The sequence below is a fragment of the Trichosurus vulpecula genome, chromosome 7 (genome assembly GCF_011100635.1).
Source record: "Trichosurus vulpecula isolate mTriVul1 chromosome 7, mTriVul1.pri, whole genome shotgun sequence".
Taxonomy (NCBI): domain Eukaryota; kingdom Metazoa; phylum Chordata; class Mammalia; order Diprotodontia; family Phalangeridae; genus Trichosurus; species Trichosurus vulpecula.
This window is the reverse complement of record NC_050579.1, coordinates 217,010,182-217,030,087: the sequence shown is the minus strand read 5'-3', so window position 1 is coordinate 217,030,087 and position 19,906 is coordinate 217,010,182. Positions and strand designations below refer to the sequence as shown.

General features: G+C 37.7%; 1 long non-coding RNA gene across 1 annotated transcript in view; it reads left to right on the top strand.

Annotated features, from left to right (window-relative positions):
* LOC118858830 overlaps nt 1-15,026 on the top strand; it is a 91,641-nt gene extending 76,615 nt beyond the window's left edge. Inside the window, exon 3 of the long non-coding RNA XR_005010958.1 lies at nt 14,987-15,026. This is a non-coding gene — a long non-coding RNA (uncharacterized LOC118858830). The remainder of the gene's footprint in view (nt 1-14,986) is intronic.
* Nucleotides 15,027-19,906: the final 4,880 nt, after the last annotated feature.

Below are 19,906 nucleotides of genomic sequence, written 5' to 3'. Positions count from 1 at the left end.
TACCTTCCCAATTACAGTTGAAGGCACCATCATTCTCCCAGTGCCCTAGACTAGATTCATCCTTAATTCCTTCCATCTCCCACCTCCCAAATCCAACCTGTTGTCAAGACCTGATGATTTCACCTTTGTAACATCTCCTGAATATACTCCCTTCTCTCCTCTGATAGTGCCACCAACTTTGTCTAAGACTTTTTTCCTAATGCCTGGCTACTGCAATACTACCTGCCAGCAGTCTCTTCCCACTTTAGTCCATGCTCATCCACCAAAGAGACTTTCCTAAACAGCAGGTACAGCCATGCCCCCCTCTTCCTTACTCAATAAACTCCATTGGCTCCCTGTTTCCCACAGGATCAACTAACAAATTTTCTGTTGCATATTCAAAAGCCTACAAAACCTATCCTCATCTTTCCCATATCCTTACATCTTACTCCCCACTATGAATTCTTTCATCCAGTGACAGTGGCTTCTTTGCTGTTCCTCAAACAAGATACTCCATACCTTGGCTCTGGGCATTTTCTCTCACTATTTTTCCATGCCTGGTATGCTCTCCCTCCTCAACTGACTTTCCTGGATTGCCATTTTATAAGGAGCTGTTTTTCATGATATTCAATCTTCCTCTATAATGCTTTACAAAGAGTTATCAATCAGTGTTGCCCTTGTCTGCCATGTGTCTCCTGTAATTACTGGTGGTCCACCTGCATAGTCTTTTAGCCTTTTAGAATCAATGTTTATCTCAAGAGCATGATGAGGCACTGGGGTAGGACTCTGTTGGAGGGTAAATTATACATAGCTTCAAAATTCGAATCCTATAAATGAGAGCTTCTGCAAATTTTCTCTTGGCAACCAGGCATCAGCAAGCAAATTGCAAGTGATTTCAAAGACCCATGAATATTCAAAGAGAAATTTGGGAATGTATTTAATGTTTGAATGCAGCAAGAAAATTTGTCTACTAGTAAAATATGGTGTTTTATTTCAAAGGAACAGTTCTAAACCTGTAAAGAACTTAGGAAACAATTCCTATTCTATGCATGTGCTGATTTTCAATGCTATCTTCAGTTCCAAATATAATTTTTTATATAACTCATAGTGAGATATAACCAGGTCACCATCATATTTTAACACATATTAGCACTTGAAAAATTGGAAAGGGTATCTTGTAAGACAAATGATGAGATAAATTAGGAACCCAAACTGCTCCCCATCCATACATGACAATAAAGTCTAAGAAACTCTAAATATTTTAAAGTCTTTCTCTATAGTCTTCCATACATAATGATGAACACTGCTATGGTTCTCCTAACTCTCTGCCTATTCTTTTTGCTTTCCTTTGCTCCTTCTCCTGTTATTGCACCTTGAATGGGATAATAATTAATGATAATAATGACAATAATAATATTATTCATATAGTACTTACTATATGCCAGGCACTGTGCTAGGTGCTTTACAATTATTAGCTCATCTGATCTTCCAACCACTCTAGGAGGTAGATGGTATCAACACCCCTATTTTATAAATGAAGAAATTGAGGCAAACAGGGGTGTGGTGACTTGCCCAGGCTCAAATAGTTAGTAGATGTCCTAGGCAGGATTTGAACCTAGGTCTTCTTGACTCCAGGCCTAGAGCTCTATCCACTGCACCATCTAGCTACCCTGACAGGATGCAGTGAGAAGAATGCTGGATTTGGAACCAAAAAGTATGGTTTCGATCCATACTTTGCCACTTTGTCACTATTAGAGAGACCTTGAGCAAGTCACTTTAACTTCTGAGTTTTAGTTTCCAAATTAAAAGGTATGGACTTCATTAGATGATTTCAAAGATCTCATTCCAGCTCTAAATGTGATTCTATAAATATAAATGAACGTCAATGTCCCCCAAGAGTCTGTCCTTGACTCTCTTCTCCCTACAAGCTCTCCCATGGAAATTTCATCCATTTCTATAGCTTCAATCATTTCTTTTATGTAAAGTGATTTCCACATGTTTATTTCTACTTTGCACTCATCCACCATGTTTTTTATCTCCAGGGGTGGAGAACCTGGGGCCTTGAGGCTACATGTGGCCCTGTGACTGAATCCAAATGTCACAGAACAAATCTCCTTAATAAAAGGATTTGTTCTGTAAAACTGGGACTCAGTCAAAAGGCTGCACCCCAGAACCTAGAAGGCCACATGTGGCCTTGAGACCCCAAGTTCCCTACATCTGCAACTATACCATATCACCTCTTCCAATTGCTCAATGGGAGTTTCACTTGGAGTATCTGCCAGCACTTCAAGCATATTTTTATCCACGTCTGAATTGTCCTAAAAACTTACTCTCTTCTTTGACTTCTCTTTTTGTTCCCAATACTTGCTCCTTATGCCCAGTCACTCAGGCTTGTCATTTCTGTGACTCAGGAATCACGGAATTTTAACTTTGGATGGGAGGTCAGAGTTTGTCTAGCACAAACTATAAATGAACAAGAATCCCCGTTACTAAATCCCAATAAACGCTCATATAGTCTGTTTTAAGACTTCTACTGAAAAGAAATGTACCATCTCTTGAGATTCTCATCCCACTTTTGGAATTATTAAGAAGTTTTTCCTTATGTCAGGCCTACATCTGTCACTTTGTAACTTTTCCTATTGCTGCTTATTCTGTCCTCTGGATATGTCTAATTTTTCCTTTGTGTAACAGACCTTCAAATACTTAACGAATGGTATCGAATGCCTGCTAATTCTTTTTAATCCTTGACTCAAAAGTAACAGCTTCAATATTTTAATTGTTTTTATTAAGAAAACAATAAAGGAAGATAAAGCTTAGAATTGGATCACGTGGCCCTTTCTTTTCTTGTCTCTTTCCAGTTTATAATGCTTACTACTCTGTATGATTGCCATCCTCTCAGATCTAACTTGGGCTCAACACAGTTAAGCCTTGAATACAACCTTTGTAAACTTGGCCTTTTTCTCAGAAAATTTGCTTTGTCCAACCACCATAGCTACTGCATGTCTGGTCGTAGTGCCTTTTCTCTTGAATTTATAGGAAGTCTTTGCCCTTCACATATTGCAACACTTTGTGAGGCTGTGATTTGCTGTACTTCCATCAGTAATTTCAACAGGTTTGGGGGACATTTACCACATTGGTGATAGCATTGTCAGCACGAAGAGAGTGCTCATCTTGGATTTTTCCTGTTTCTTATACATCTTATCAGTTACCAATTCTATCACTGTCTCCTGTGTTTGTTTTCCTCTTTTTCACAACTACAGCCATGTGGTACAGGGAATAGAAAAAATGTGACCTCAGACACTTACTAGCGGTGTAACCTTGGGCAAATCACTTAACCACTGTTTGCCTCTGTTTCTTAATCTGCAACTACCTCTTAAGACTGTTGTGAAGGTCAAATGAGCTAAAAATGTTTAGCACAATCCCTGGCACATAGTCTACACTATATGAAAGTTAATATCATTATTGTTATTGTTTTATTTCTGCCCCCACTGCAGCTACTTTAATTGAGCTTTTATCTCTTATGTCCTATGCTATTTGTAATTATCTTGTAATCGGCCTTCCTTCCTCCAGTCTATCTTTTTTCTTACTCCATTTCCCATACTGTTGCCTATATAAATTTTCCAGTGTACAATTATGATGGTACCATTCCTCTATTCAAATGCCTTCAATAGCAAACATGGGGGCTGAAGGGAATAAAAAGTATAAACTCCTAAATCTGGCATTCAGGGCTCTCCACAATCTAGCTCCAAGCTATCAGGTCAACCTGATGAGTAACCCCACCAAGAACATTTATGATCCCCTTTGACTATCCCATGATCTTCTCATGCCTTTGCTTTATGCCCACCCTGATGCCTGTAAATTTTTCCGTCACTCCCCTCCCACATTTACATTTGTATTTGTCCTTCCATTCTTTCGAGATCTAGCCCAGGTAAACTTTTCTGACATTTTCAGGTGTAGCAGGTGTCTCTCTCTCTCTCTCTCTGTCTCAGTCTGTTTCTCTCTCATAGCCCTTTGCCTAGGGCTGTTCTGTTCACTTGATACCTTTATACATTTCTATGACTTCAGTTATCCCCTCTATGTAGATAATTTCCACTTCTATATTTCCACTTTCTACTCTTCCAAAGTAGTTTTTGTCCTCTATATTATGCCATCTCTTCCAATTGACTGATGGGTGTTCACTTGGAATGCAGTTTACTCCCATCTGAATTGTCCCATCTTAGTACAGTCATCGTCTATATGTTTTTTCCCCTTTATTAGAATGTAAACCATTTGGCAGCATGATGTAACGGATCTGCCTTTGTATCCCTAAAGCAAAATCTTTCTTATAGCCTTTTACAGTGTATGAAACTAATAAGCATTTGTTGAGTTGAAAATACATGGCAATCCATTGGACACATTCCAAGTTGTGTTAATGAATATAGTACTCTCTGGGGTTCTAGCTGTTTTAGAGCGAAGCTGGGAATATGTGGACAATAGCATCATTCTTAAAAAAGGTGTCAATTATTTATGTTTGGTGCATATGATAGCTGCTATTCATTGCATATCAAGGTTGACAAAAAGCTTTAGAAATATATCATTTCATGCTCACAATAATCCTGTGAGGTAGGAAGCACAGGAATTATTATCACCAATTTGCAGACAAGCCTCACTGAGATGAAGTAACTTGCCGATGATGACATAGCTAGTAATGATTGAAGCCAGAATTTTAACCCAGATCACTGAACAAATTAAAATATTCTTTCCACTCATCATGATATCAGAAGCTATGTTAAAGGCAAAATATGTTGGTGGAAAGAAATAACAAACCCCAGAGAAAAGGAAGCAAGCAGCTGACATTGGATTAGCTTTGAAACCTGTGATAACAATATTCCAGAAAGGGGCTTAACTGATTGGTATTGTGAGTTCAATAGAGATGGTGTAAATAAACACCTGAAAATGGGGGGGGGATGGTACCTATGAGGATGTGGGCTAGAACTGGCCCCTTGACACTTGGATTAGATTATTGATCTTCATTCTGTTTCTTTTTCATGCCTTGCTTCCTTAATGCTTGCAGGAGTCGGAAAAAAAAAACCATAAAGGGAGAGCTAGAGATTTTGATGGTCCCATGGATATTTCTGAATAGGGGCAAAACAAACCATAGAGTTATTATTGAAAAGGATGGAGTACTATTCTTTGGGTATTTGTCTAATAGACACATTTTAAATACAAATTTGCAAACTTTGGGCACACAAGAGAGATTTTGGAGAAATATGTTCATTTTACCCCATATCCCAAAGATATCATTTAGAAGTTCATTAAGTTTCTTAAGGTGAAAAAGAGCTTATATAAGATAGATTTTAAAAAACAACAACCATGAAATAAAGAAAAATAATTTGGGAAGTGCTTTTTATGGTGGTGATTTTAGGCCAGGCAAGAACAAACTATGCTTCCTAGTATAATTTTTAGCTCCTTAGGAACTAGGACTGTCTCATTTTTTTTTCATATCTCCACAAGTAACTAGAGTGGAGTGGGAACTTAATATATTTAAAAAATAATAATGAATGAGTAAATTAATAAATGAAGTAATAATGACTAATAAACCTCATTTCCTTAGCAGAATTTAAATAGGTATCTTTTTTTGGGCCACATTTTTCATTACCTTTCTTTGAGGGAAAAGTGATAATTTTCACAGAATAATTTAATTTTAGAATAAAAAAAGTTGTAGTTTGAATACACCAGGAATGGGCAGTTATTTTAAATTTGACATATTTTACAAAGCTGAAGATGTTTGTTTTTACTGCATTTTCTGCTTTTTATTTGTCTTCCTAATGCTTCGCTCAGTACCTGGCACATGGTAAGTACTTAATAAATGCAGGTTGACTGATTGATTGTGTTGTAGTGATCAACTTTTTCTGGAAAGGCAAAGAAAAGCAAGGTTAGCAATAAAGACTATACAAGTTTATACAGTAATCAGGGATATTGGCATATAATCAGTACAAAAAATTAATCAAGGAAAAGAATTCTGATGCTAACTTTTTCTACTTTACCATGATGTTCTTCTGGGACACAGTATTGATTAAATAATTCTTTTGTATTAAATCAGGGCTGCATAAATAGACCAATTTTGTACTGAGTGGGTCTCCTTATTTTCAGACTGAGCTAGAGTATTTGTTCCCAAGTTCTTTCTTTCCTCGTCATTTATTTCCCCTTGGGAATCTTTATTCAACTCCAGAATTAAATACAGTCCTGTTGAGTCACATATCAGAAGATGCTGTTTGAAATGTATCATAGAACTGGCCTAAGATATTATTAAACACATATTCACATCTTAGATACTGAAAGACAAAGAGGAAGATCCTGCTTTTATATTAGTTTACAGCTCCCAAGCTTCCCCTCTTGTTATTAATCAGACTTGACTTCATGGAACACTTGTGCTCTGTCATTCTTTTATAAAAGCTGCCATTGTCTGAAGATGGATATGCCTTTTTTCCTCCCTCTTCTTCCAAAAGACACATTCTCAATCTCAATCTCTCTCCCACAGCATATGCACTTATCTTTGACTGTTGTGCACTAGAGGAGAACATTCATCCCCATTTCTTTGTCTCTCAAGAAATGTGAGACAAGTGTTTTCTTCTTATTTCTTTTATCTTTTTTTCTTTTTATCTTTTTTTTGTTGCTTTCCTAGAGATCCCTTTACCATGTCAGCCATGGAGACATACACTATTAATGGCAAGGCACTGACAGTCTTTAAGTTACCCCCTCTGCTCCAGGGCAGCTACTCAGGCTCCTGAAAGCATTTCATACCTGATTTTCCATTTCTAGACCCACTTCTTTGCACTTCTCCCTTTCCAGAAGATTTCAAAAGAAGACAAATATAACTAAATTGAATCAGACTTTCAAACAACAGAATTACATTGATTTGCCCCCATTTCTAGGAGTGGCACACAGTTTATATAATTCCTGATTTATAGGTCTGCTTTGGAATGAGTACTACTTTTGGTTTAGAGAGATAATATAGCTGTTGTCAGCCCCTAAAGTGGCTTTATTTAGTTATGAAAGAGAGATATAGTCTCTACCCTAGGTTGTGTAATTTGACAAAGATCTCCCCTGTTGCTTGCTCTTCAGTTCAGTAAGACTGATCAATAGCTTTCAAAGTAATCTTGGGCAACCAACATGTGATTCAGAATATCCAGTTGTGAAATTTTGTATACTAGAGTGGAAAAGACTACCTCAAAATGTAACAGTAGGTTTGTCTAATTGAAAAGGACAACCAAGGATTAGCGACATATTTTGCAGCGGAAAAACAAAGAACAGGAGTATTTTGAGCAGGAATTAGAAGAAAAAAAGTGGAAGCCATATTTATGTAAAATAGTCACCATGTCTTCAGGTGTATGTATGGGTCTGTGTGTATTTTATAACAGTCAATCAAGAAGGGTTTATTTAATGCCAACCATATGCTAAACTCTATGCTAGGTGCTGGGGATGCAAAGCCAAAATGAAAGTTCCTGGTTTCAAGGATGTCACATTCTTTTTTTGTTTGTTTGTTTTTAGAGGGCGGAAGGCAGGGCAATTGGGGTTAAGTGACTTGCCCAAGGTCACGCAGCTAGTAAGTGTGTCAAGTGTCTGAGTTCAGATTTGAACTCAGGTCTTCCTGACTCTAGGGCTGGTGCTTTACTCACTGTGCCACCTAGATGCCCCTAGGATGTCACATTCTTACGAAAGTTTATTTGTATCATCATTGTTCAGTCAGTTTTTTTAGTTGTGTCAGACATTTTGTGGCTCCATTTGGGGTTTTCTTGGAAAAGATACTAGAGTGGTTTGCCATTGCCTTCTCCAGCTCATTTTGCAAATGAAGAAACTAAGGCAAACAGGGTTAAGAGCCTTGGCTAGGATCATATAGCTACTAAGTGTCTGAGGTCAGATTTGGACTCATGAAGATGAGTCTTCCTGGTACTCTATTATTCATTGTGCCACTTAGCATTGTGCCCTCATTATTTGCATACCACTCAACTTTTAGAATGGGAGCTCCTTAATACAGGAAGCAAACATTATATAAAAGTGGATAAGCAATTATTAAACAATTTTGTAAATAAAAATTATATATATATGTAACCTTATTATGGTCAGGGACTATGATTTCATTGATGTGGGGGAACTCTCAGAATAGAAACTCTCTTCACTGATGCAGATTGGAAATTTATTGGTAGCCTGTAAGTGCAAGAGTGCTCTCTGGAACACAGAGAGGTTAAATGATTTTCCCATGGACACACAAGTAATATATGGTATAGAAGAAAGAATACTGACTCTGCAGTCAGAGGACTTGGGGTTATAACCAACCTCTATTACTAACAAACTGTGGTTTTAGGCAAGTCATTTAATTTTCCTGGGCATCAGTTTTCTCATCTTTAAAATGAGGAAGATGGACAAGGTGGCTTCTGAGGTCTCTTCCAGTTCTAAGTTTATGATCTTGTGATTTTCTGTGTGTCAGAGACAGGACTTGAAATCAGGTCTTCCTGACTCCAAGGCTGGTCCTTTATCTCTATGTCACACTAACTCTCATAATCACAGATATAAAATTTTGTGTCAGAGGAAACTGGTGATCAATAAGGGAAAAAAAATCTTGTGAGCACATTATTAGATTCTTGTTAGAAAGTTGTACACAATGTTCTAAAGGGTGTGAAGTTAAGCCAACTTCATTTCATAAGATGGCAAAGGAAGACAAGGTAAAGTCAACAAGTTTTTAAGTACCTACTATGTGCAAGGTACAATGGTAAGCTTTGGGCATACAAAGAAGTTCAGAAAAGAATTCCTGCTTACATAGAAGTTACAGTCTAATGGGGAAGACTATGTATATACAAGATATATACAGGATAAATTGGAAATGATCTTAGAGGGAAAGCATGAGCATTAATGAGGACCAAGAAAGGGTTTTTGTAGAATCTGGGATTTTGGCAGGGATTTGAAGGAAGCCAGGGAAACCAAGGAGATGGAGATCATGAAGGAAAGAGTTCCTGGTATTAGGGACAACCAAGGGAAATACATGGAGTTGAGAGATGGTACACCTGTGCAAGGAATAGAAAGCAAGAATGCCAGTGTCACTGGTATGAAGAATATGTAGAGAGGGAAAGGCACAAGAATATTGGCAAGGTAGGAAGGGGCCAAGTTACAAGGCGCTTTAAAATCCAAACATAAGACTATATATTTAATCTTGGAGTTTATTGAAGAGAGATACGACATAGACCTACTAACTATGTTAATTTCACTAATAAAACATGTCAACCTAGTTATCTAGTCAATAGGAAAATCAGAGCACAACTTCGTGTAGGAGGTAACATGGGGAAGTGGAGACTGCCTTGGCCTGGGCATCTAGAGACTTGATACTAATCTCAGGTTTGTCATTAGCTACTGTTGTTGACTTTGGGCATGGTGCATCAATGTTCCAGTCTTCAGATACCTCACCTGCAAAATAAAGGGGTTGAACCAGGCCATATTTTAGGTCACTTGTAGTTTTCAAATGGGTAGCAAGGTGGTGCAGTGGATAGAGCGCCAGCCCTGGAGTTAGCAGGACCTGAATTCAAAGCCAGTCTCAGACATTTACTATCTGTGTGAGCCTGGTCAAGTCACCTATCCCTGTTTGCCTCACTGGCTTGCTTATCTGTAAAATGAGCTAGAGAAGGAAATGGCAAACCACGCCAGTATCTTTGCCAAGAAAACCCCAGATAGGGTCACAGACAGTTGGACATGACTAAAATAACAACAGTTCTCAAATACTATGATTCTATGCATAAAGATATAATTTTCCACATCTAAATATAGAGTCTGAAAAATTGATTATAAAGTTAATACCACTCATGAATAAAAGGCAAAGCATTGAGTCATTTTAGAAAAATGTTTGAACAGTCCTTCATTTTATAAAAAGGAAACTAACAACTAAATGGAATGAAAAATAACAGCCAGCATACAATGTAGACAAGAAAAACAAATGGGAAGTTAATAGTGAATGTGTGAGGTGTATAGAGGAGGGACTGGGAAGGGCTAAGTTCTACCTCAAATACGCCCTTCAAAATAAATTTTAGGTTGGAGGGCTTAGGAAACAGCAACCAAACAATGGAATGAGCTTGTAGAAATAAGTGATAACTATTTATTTTTTCTGATGGGTATGGTGGTGCTGGTAGGGATTTATAGCATCTGTTTTTGTCCCCTTTACAGTCACCCAACCATTACCCTGGTTCACACTCTCATTACATCTTCTCAGAATATTAAGGGGCTTACGTTGTCTCCCTAATTCCGGGATCTCTCTTTGACAATCAGTGCCTAAAGCACAGGTCTGGCCATGTTACTTCTCTGCTTAAAAAGCTTCAGTGGTTTCCTGCAGCCTATGGGGAAAAATACATTTATTTAGCCTTCAAAGGCATTCACAATTAAGTTTCATTTTATCTGCCCAGGCTGGTTACACATCAATCTCCCTCCTTCCTCTACTCTTTAGTCAAACTAGCCTATTGGCTGTTCCTCACACATAATATTTTATCTCTTGGCTATCATTCCTTTTCACAAACTTTCTACCATGCCTAGAATACTCTCCTAGCTCATTTTGCCTCCTCTAACCACAAGTTTCCTTCAAGTATCAGTCTCCTACGAGAGGACTTTTCTTATTTTATCAGTTATTAGTGAAATAATCACCCACTCCAAGACTTTTTTGTATTTGACATATTTTTTTTTCTGTGTTAATATTGTTTCCCCTTAGTAGAATGTAAGCCCCTTGAAGACAGGGACTGTATTTATTTACTTTTTTTGGTTTTGGTTTCGGGGTGGGGAACCTACAGCCTTGAGGGCACATGTGACCCTCTAGGTCCTCAAGTGCAGCCCTTTGACTGAATCCAAACTTCACAGAACTAATCCACCTAATAAAAAGGATTTGTTCTGTAAAACTTGGACTCAGTCAAAAGGCCACACCCAACGACCTAGAAGGCCACATGTGGCCTTGAGGCCGCAGGTTTCCCATCCCTGCTAGCACCTAGCAGGATGTCTGGCATATGTCAGGCACTTAACAAATGCTTCCTGAAATGCATGCCACTCTACTGCTTTTTGGTGGTGACACATTATTCCTAACATTAGCTGACATAAAGATTGTCAAAAGCTATTTTGGTTTCCTTTGTTTTGTTTTTTCCTTCACCCTGGAATTTAAAGTGCAGTAGCTCTACCAACTCACTGCCAGTAGAAAGATATTCTTATAAAAAGAAAGTGGTTTGAACATGATATTGGAGGATTTTTTTCCGTTAGCCCTATTTTTATTTAAATCTCATAAAATGTCAGCACGATCACCTAATGGTGGGTGGGAAGGTAGGGCTGCCTTCAGTTCAGCTATAAGATCTAATCTTCTTTGGCCAGGGGGCCTTTAGTGTGAACTTCTGCTCAGTTTTTCTAGTTACTGCATGAATGTTTTCAGAGGCACATCTTCCATCTGTAGGTGGCAGTAAGTTATTGCCATTTTTTTTTGTTACACAGCCCAGTGTAAGAAAGATTAAATCCACATTAGAGAAACTGAATGTTGTTCTACCTCTGGGCCAATAGAAATAGCAATAAACATCAGAACCCCTCTGTAGAACTTTGATATTTTCCTTCTTTTTCCATTTTAATTCAATGGAAAATTGAAACTCATACATACATATGCCAAATGCCTATGTATGTATATATGCATATTGTGTACTTATGCATATGTGTATATGTATATATATCACACACACATATACACACATATCATGCACACACATATCACAAACATACACACATATAATCTGTGAAGCTTAATACTCAAAATCCTCCAGGGGATCTGTGATCTCATCAAGGGAGGTATTTTCTCCAGTGGTGCACATCACATTCAATCCCTGCTTGCCTGTCCTGTGTAACTCAAGCCCAGGTTAATGGTTTGTTAATACCAGGCTAACTGTAGTTACAAAGAGGCTATCCAAGGTTATCTTAAAATCAGTAACTCATAAACACACTTTTTTTTCAGGTAGATATTATACAGAGCTAGCTAAGTTTATGCCCCCTAGGCTGACATCTTGTTTGTGTTAAAGTCATGGCATTTTGCTTTCAGGTATGTGAATATGATGGATAAAAGAAATCATCTTGATTTTACAACAAAGATTTCTCTCTAGATCACTTATAACCATCTGATCCTTGGAGAACAGTATACAAAATAAAAAAAAAACAGCAGAATAAAGTACTGAATTTTAGTCCATTTCTGCTTTGTGGCAGTTCTTATGCAAAACATGCTTCTTTACAGATGGAAGCCACTTGTCCTTACCATTAAGGGAAACAGCAGGACCCAGAGAAGATTTGTTGATGCTGAAAGCAGACTTTATTATTGAGCTTGCAGTCTTGAGCTAGCACAAGCCACACTGTAAATCCAAATCCTGACTGCAAAAATGGAATGAAGTGATTTTCCCCCCTCTCACTTGCATCTTTTAGCATGTAGACAATTAAAACAATAATAACAAGACCTCTTTGTAGTTTAGGGTTCTAGTTCATACTGCATAGCCTGCAATCAAGTTTTTTTATTATAATTATTAAATTCTACATAACAGGAGAGCATTTTGCTTCTAGGCACGTGCGTGTGACAAATTAAGAACGAGTCTTATTTTACAATAAAGAAACACTTCTCTCCATTTCCTTACTTTCCAACCTTGAATGCCCTCCCTCCCTTCTCATTCCTGCTGCATAGAATCCTCCACTGCCCATTCAGACACCTTCTAATGAGGCCTTTCTTGTCTGCTTCTCCTTAGTTGCTGGTGTTCTATCACTCAAAACTACCTTATCATTGTTTATATTTATTCTGTGTATGCTAATATATGAAAATATAATCTTTCCCAATAGAATATAAGCTCCTTGAGGGCTGGGACTGTTTCTCTTGTTTTCATATTCCTAGTTCCTAGCACTGAACAGTTACTTAATAAATAGTAATTGTATGACTGAATGATGGATTAACTGTAATGCACAATGACAAAAGAAGGTGGATTTACAGTAATTCCCTCATCTTAACTGGGTGTACATTCCTTCTTTGGCCATATTCTTACAGCAAGATGGCCAGGTTTCTTAAATGAAAATTGACTCTGACAGTTATCAATTAATCTTCCTGTCATATTCCCCTACCCCCCAATCAAATACAATAAATGCTCCCTTATTACAGTGAAAAATAATTAAGCAAAACAAACCATGGTTTAACAGCACCTAATAACACATGCAACATTCCAGTGGAATATTAACTTCTTGAGGGGAAGGTGTATTTTCTTTTTGATTTGTATCGCTAATACTTAGCATGGTGCCTTGGCACATCATAGACCTTTAATGTTAGTTGAATTGTATTCCATACCTGCCTAAAAATTATAATAGCTGCTGGGCCTAAGGGACTGGAACATTTACCTCTATCCTTCTCCCCTCAGTCATCCATGACGCCTGGAGTTGGGGTAAGGACCCTGTCCTTTCCATACCTTCATGTAAAATATAATAAAAAGGAAATAGTTGCTATCAAAAACAGTCAAAGGAAAGAGTGTCAGGATCAGAGACATTCACTTTATAAAATTCCCACGAGTCATTGTCTCTTTCTGCTCATTTGCTAATAAGAGGTTTCTTTGTCATTTCAAAGTAATAGTCATATCATAATTTTTGTTGTTTAATTGTTTTGGTCATATCTAACTCTTCATGAATCTCTTTTTGGGGTTCTATTGGCAAAGATAATGGAGTGGTTTGTCATTTCCTTCTCCAATTCATTTTAAAGATGAGGAAACTGAGGCAACTGGGGTTAAGTGTCTTGCTCAGGGTCATGCAGCTGGTGTCCAACACCTCATTTAAACTTGAGGTTTCCTGACTCCAGACCTGGCACTCTATTTACTGTGCCGCCTAGCTGCCCATAGCACAATAGGATCATCAATTTAGAGTTAGAAGTGATGATCACAGAGGTTGTAAGTCCAGTCTCCTCATTTTTATAGGTGAGAAAACATAGGCCAAGAGAAGTTAAATGACTTGACCAAGGTCTCATAGCTATTACGTATCTGAGGAAGGATTCAAACTCAGGAATCTTTGACTCCAAAGCCAGCACTCTTTATACTGCCCCATCAGTGCTCATGAAATGTTGTCTGGAAGCATCTAAGGAGTTATCATCATTTGCAAAATGCCCAAGTGTTGACCTAGCACACATAATTGGCATGAAGCAGGTAGGTATGCCCTGTGCGATACTTGGTGACCCTTGTCCAACCCCATCTCCTACTGAGGATGTAAATTTGTCCCATCAACACTTTTTATGGGACCAGGATTGGTCAATTCAATGAACCAGAGTCCAGCTATATTTTACTGTCATTTTAGTTTACCTTCTGGTCACTGTAAATATTGATTTCCCAGTTAGATCTTTGCATTACAATAGCTCATAAAAGTCTCCCCATGTCTTCAAATTTCCTGATATTCTTACTTTTTTTTTGTAACAGTGCAGTTACAATCCATTACATTCATATGTACATTTGTGCAGTCAATCCCAAACAATAGTCAGACATGTTGTTTCCAATTTGTTTTAAGTGAAAAGAGTGATACTAAAAATATTTGGTATATGTGGGATGTTTATTTCTATCTTTTGCCTCTTTGGGATATAGACCCGGTAATGGAATTACTTGCTTAGGGACCATAACAATTTTGTGACTCTTTTTTTGGCTCAACTTCAAATATTTTCCAGAGCAGTTGGGTCGATTCAGAGTTTCAGCAAAGTAGTAAATATGTCTAGCACTTCCCACAGCTTCTCCCACATTAATTATTTCTGTCTTTGAGATGCCCTCTAACTTTTTGCCAAGTCTCCATGGAAAAGTCATCCCAATAGTTCACCATTTAATTCAATTTTGGGAATATCTGAAGGTGTATAGCCCATGATGAAACTTAATGGAAGTACAGAAACTGACTAATCCTCAAAAAAAAAATCTTCACACCTTTTTTCTGCCTCTCTACAATAAAAAAAAATTGTTTTTTTGTTTGTTTGTTTTTACAGTTGTCATAGGGACCAGGCTGAATGAATGCCTATTACTGAGACACTAATGATGCCCATTGTGGAAAAAAGGCAAGTTTTGTACCTTGTTTATCAACCACACCGTTTGGTGCTGGATTTTTACCAAGCATCAATACTGCCCATACAACGTATAACATTTCAATCACTTTCTTTCATCTGTTAGGAAAAAAGGAAGAACTTAAAAACAGAGGGATTTTTGTCATCTCCACAGCTCTATCTTGGATCCTTTCCTGTCTGTTCCTTTTGGGGGTCATTATTTTTTACACTTCTTTATTTTTCCCCCCATATGACTGGGAATATATTCGACAAAGGATTCACAAACATATGCACAAAAACAAAGTTATTGACATAACTTGTTTATAAGGAACATTTAATTTACAATAAGAAGGGAGTAGCTATACCACAATGTCATCAATGATAAAGAGAGCTCTTAATTCTTTGTACTCCTGATTGCAAAAGCTGTTACCATTTGCTTTAGAATGGACTCTAACATAAATCTGGTTGTCCTCTGTTTCCACTACCTATTCGTCCAAGTCTGAATAGTAGCATAAAATTTCCAGATGGATTTGCTTAATGGATGGGGATGGAAGGCTAGGAATGGAGAAAGGAGGACTCATTTTCTTTTTTTTTCCATAAAGTGAACTTAAATAAATGTTCCTAGTGAGCTGGAATTTGGGCATGAGAAGCATGTGTGGGAGAAGGTTAACCTTTGATGTCAAGTTGATTTCTCATATCTATGTCTTCCAATTTCAGTTTGAATATTAGCCATGCGATCAACAGTGCCCTGTTCAACAAGGCTCCAAAGGTGAACACAGAATATTTCAGAGGCTTCTCAAAATTCTAATAAAAATCTGTCCTGCCAGATGACCCCTGATAAACTTCACTCTTCCTTTTGATGAAAAAAAATTCCCCAAGCTGGGCTCAAAAAAGGATGATGTTCACCACTGTTAAATCTCCAGTCAGCCATGTTAGGCACTTCTGGAATTTCATTGGCTTTTTTCCCCTACTCTGCAGTTTTAGATGTTTTAGTCAGTAATGCAAATCTAACAGCAGCAGAACTCCAGAGAATAAGTCTGAACTAGGTGCACACTACATTAAACGTGCTTTTGGTTGGATACAAGCAATAAGTCGTCTATACAAGATGCATTAAATGTGCTTTTGGTTGGATACAAGTTATACATCGTCTATAGAAGTTGGAGCACTGAAAAGAAAAATTCAGTTTGTGATGTCAGTGCCCAGTGTTTTGTACTTGCAATTATGTTGAGCATTTCACTAGTTACATAATAATTATATTAAAATTTTTCATGATGGGATAATACTTTAAAAAATAAAACACACATGGACATTTCTTTCTTTTTAACAACCTTGGAATCATTAACATTTACATAAAATAAACTGTACAGGTTAGAAATATTGAATGTCTTATTAATAAAAGTGGTAGCATTAACCTAGCTGTTCTGGGGTTCTATTAAAGTTGAAGCAAGATGAGATCGTTTTCTTTATAACACACTCAGGTTCTTGGCAGGAAAGCTATCCTTGTAGGACTGTGCAGGTTGCGGTCTTTCTGGCCAGTTGGCTTAATGAGAATGATAAATATCCCATAGATTCACTGCAAAGAATTGGCCGATTCTGTAATTAATTTCTGGCTGCAAAGCTAGAGATCTCAGTTAAGAAACTGCATGCCAATATTTCTGGATGCCATCACATTCCCAAATGAATGGCCTTTCCAATGAAAGGCAGGTCATTTCTGGGAACAAGCTAGCAGTTCTTTGGAAGATCACTAATTAAAAGTAGATATCTGTCCAACCTTTTCTTTCTTGGGAGTCTTGGGAATTGCGAGAGTCCTCAGATGCTGTTTCTTTTGGAATCTCTCTGAATGCTCCAGTGACTGATTGCTGGACCAGGATTGACTTAGGATGTTGACTTGCTGGGAGAAGAAGAGGTAGCTAGACCAATTGGTGTTAAAAATATCTGAAGCCATGCCAAACAATACAGATCTCCACGACCCAAAACAATGAAGCAAAACAGAGTAAGATTGCCTATTTCTTGCTTTGAGACTTGTTTCCCCATTGAAATCTACATATAATAGTAATTTTAGCCTGATTTCAACTGCTAAAGGTAAGAAGTATCACACAATGCGATTTTTCCTTGTCTCTGGTTCTCTAGTAATAAGAATGGTAGTTAATATTCTATAGTGCTTTCAGATTTGCAAAGCACATCTGAGCCGCACAACAATCTTACAAGGTATGTGTTAAGATGCCATCTTTCTTTTGTGGATTACAAAATCATGTTCAACCAAGGTTAAATGACTTGCTTATGGTCGCACAGATGAAAAGTGTCAAAGGTGGAAATTTAATCCATTTTTTCCAGACTGCAACCATAGCCCCCTCTCTCCAACGTCACATTACAATTAGGGACAGCCTCATCCATCATTTTGCAGAATATGTTCATGACTCAAACTTATGTGACACACTGGATAGATAGAGCGCCAGGCCTGGAGTCAGGAAGACTCATCTTCCTGAATTCAAATCTGGCTTCACACACTTAACTAGCTGTGTGACCACAGGCAAGTCCCTTAACCCTGTTTGCCTTAGTTTCTTCATCTGTAAAATGAGCTGGAGAAGGAAAAGGTAAACCACTACAGCATCTTTGTCAAGGAAACCCCAAATGGGGTCAGCAAGAGTCAGACAAATCTAAAAACGACTGAACAAAAACAACATATACATGTGCAGAATGTGATATATAGACACTTGTATTCAAAGACATGCTGGAGCCAGTTCATACCAGCTCATGGAAGCTGACCGTTAAATTTTAAGTGTGAACATTTACACCTTAGAAAGAGGCAAATGTTATAAATTAAGGTTTGCTATTGTTTTGTTGATTGTTTAATTTCAAGAAAGTAATGGAGAAAATGTTAATAATGCAATTAAACTTAAAAGTATGTCATGCACACATTTTTGTCCAGAGAATTGGTTGTTAAATATTTACCAATATAAACCCTGCCTATATTCCTTTGAGTTTGTTTATAAAATATGAAAACATGGTTTCATATATTCAAAACATCAGTGCCTTCAATCAATAAGCTTTTATTAAGGGTCTGCTATATGCCAGCAACCATGCTATGTCCATACAAAAGTGAAACAGCCCCCCTCCTCAAGTAGATTACATTCTATTGATGGTAAGGACTGTACCTTAATTATCTTTATTTCTATGTAACATAACTCCTTGTGCAGAGTAGTTCCATAGTAAAAATTTCTTGAATCTATTGTCTTCATTCCTTTGGCATTTTCTAAATGTAGGCCATAGTGATAAAGATCTTAGTCTATAGATTGTAGTATTTTATAGTGTGAAGGAATCTTAAAGATCATCTACGCCGACTCACTCAGGTAGCTAGATGGTAAAGTGGGTAGAGTGCTTTTCCTGGAGTCAAGAAGACTCATCTTCATGAGTTCAAATCTGGCCTCAGACACTTGCTAGCTGTGTGACCCTGACCAAGTCACTTAAGCCTCTTTGCCTCACTTGTTCATCTGTAAAATGAGCTGGAAAAGGAAATGGCAAACCAATCCAGTATCTTTGTCAATAGAACCCCCAAAAGGGCTCATAAAGAGTTAGACATGATTGAAAAGTGACTGAACAACAAGTATAACTCATTCACAACAAGGAGGAAGCTGAGTCCCAGAGAGGTGAAGTGATCTGCCTAACATCAAGCAACTTATGCTAGGAGTACAAAGATATAAGCAAAACAGTTCCTACTTTCAAGGACCCTATAGTCTATAGAGGGAGATGTCATACACATTTATATATATTTATAGAACAAATGCAAACTTATTTTTTTGGGGGGTAACCATCAGACGTAGGGGGTCAGGAAAGGTCTATCTGAAGAGTGAGAGCATTCTAGGCAACTCAAAGGAACAGAGATAAGGATGTGATAGGTCATATGTGGAACAGCAATATAGTCAATTTGGCTGAATTATAGGGCTATGAGGGGAAGGAATGTAAAATATGCCTGGACATGCTGGATAGAATCAGTATATGAAGGGCTTAAAATTCAAATGGAGGCAATTTGTATTTGTTCCTTGAAATCCTAGGGAGTCAATGAAGTTTATTGAGCAGGGGAGTGATTCAGTCACACCTGTGCTTTAGTGACATTGGCAGCACTGTGGAGGATGGATTAGAAAAGGAAGAGATTGGAGGCAGAAGGATCAATTAGGAGGCTATTGCAACGGTCCAGGCATGTTGTCTAACTAGTAGCAGAGTTGATATTAGAACCAGGCCTCCCTGATTTCTGGTCTTGTTTTCCCCTCCCCCCCACTTCAGCATTCTGTCTCCCTGTTCCAAAGACTTATCCAAATGGGGTTGTGATTTTGATTCAAATAAGATGCCATTTTGTTCTCAAGTGTTATTTCCAAGTCAGAGAGCACCTAGAGACAGTGGCCAAACCACTTATTCTTACAGAACTCTAACTTTTTCTTGGATGGAGTGAACCACTGATTTATAACGTGTGGCTTAGACTAGAAAACATTGACTTTGTATTCCATTATCACTGTTCCCTTGGACATCTCTCTTAATTCACAAATCCCAGTTTTCCCACTTAAGGAAAATAAACAATGATCTATGTTATTGAAATACTTTGAGGCTTCATGTGGAAATTTCCGTAGAATAAAGCCACTTGACTATTTTGGGAAACTATGGTGGTGCATTATAATTTAAAGATCAGTAGCAAACAATATAACAAAATATAACCCTTTAAAAAACATCGGTAGAATTCTTTTGTTTGAAGCCACTGATCCCATAAATCCATGTGCTCTCAAGTCTTTAATGAGACTTTACTTACAAATCTCCCAAACCCAAGGCTTAGACAGGTAGGTTGGATTCATTTTCTCTTCATTTACTAAGACAGGG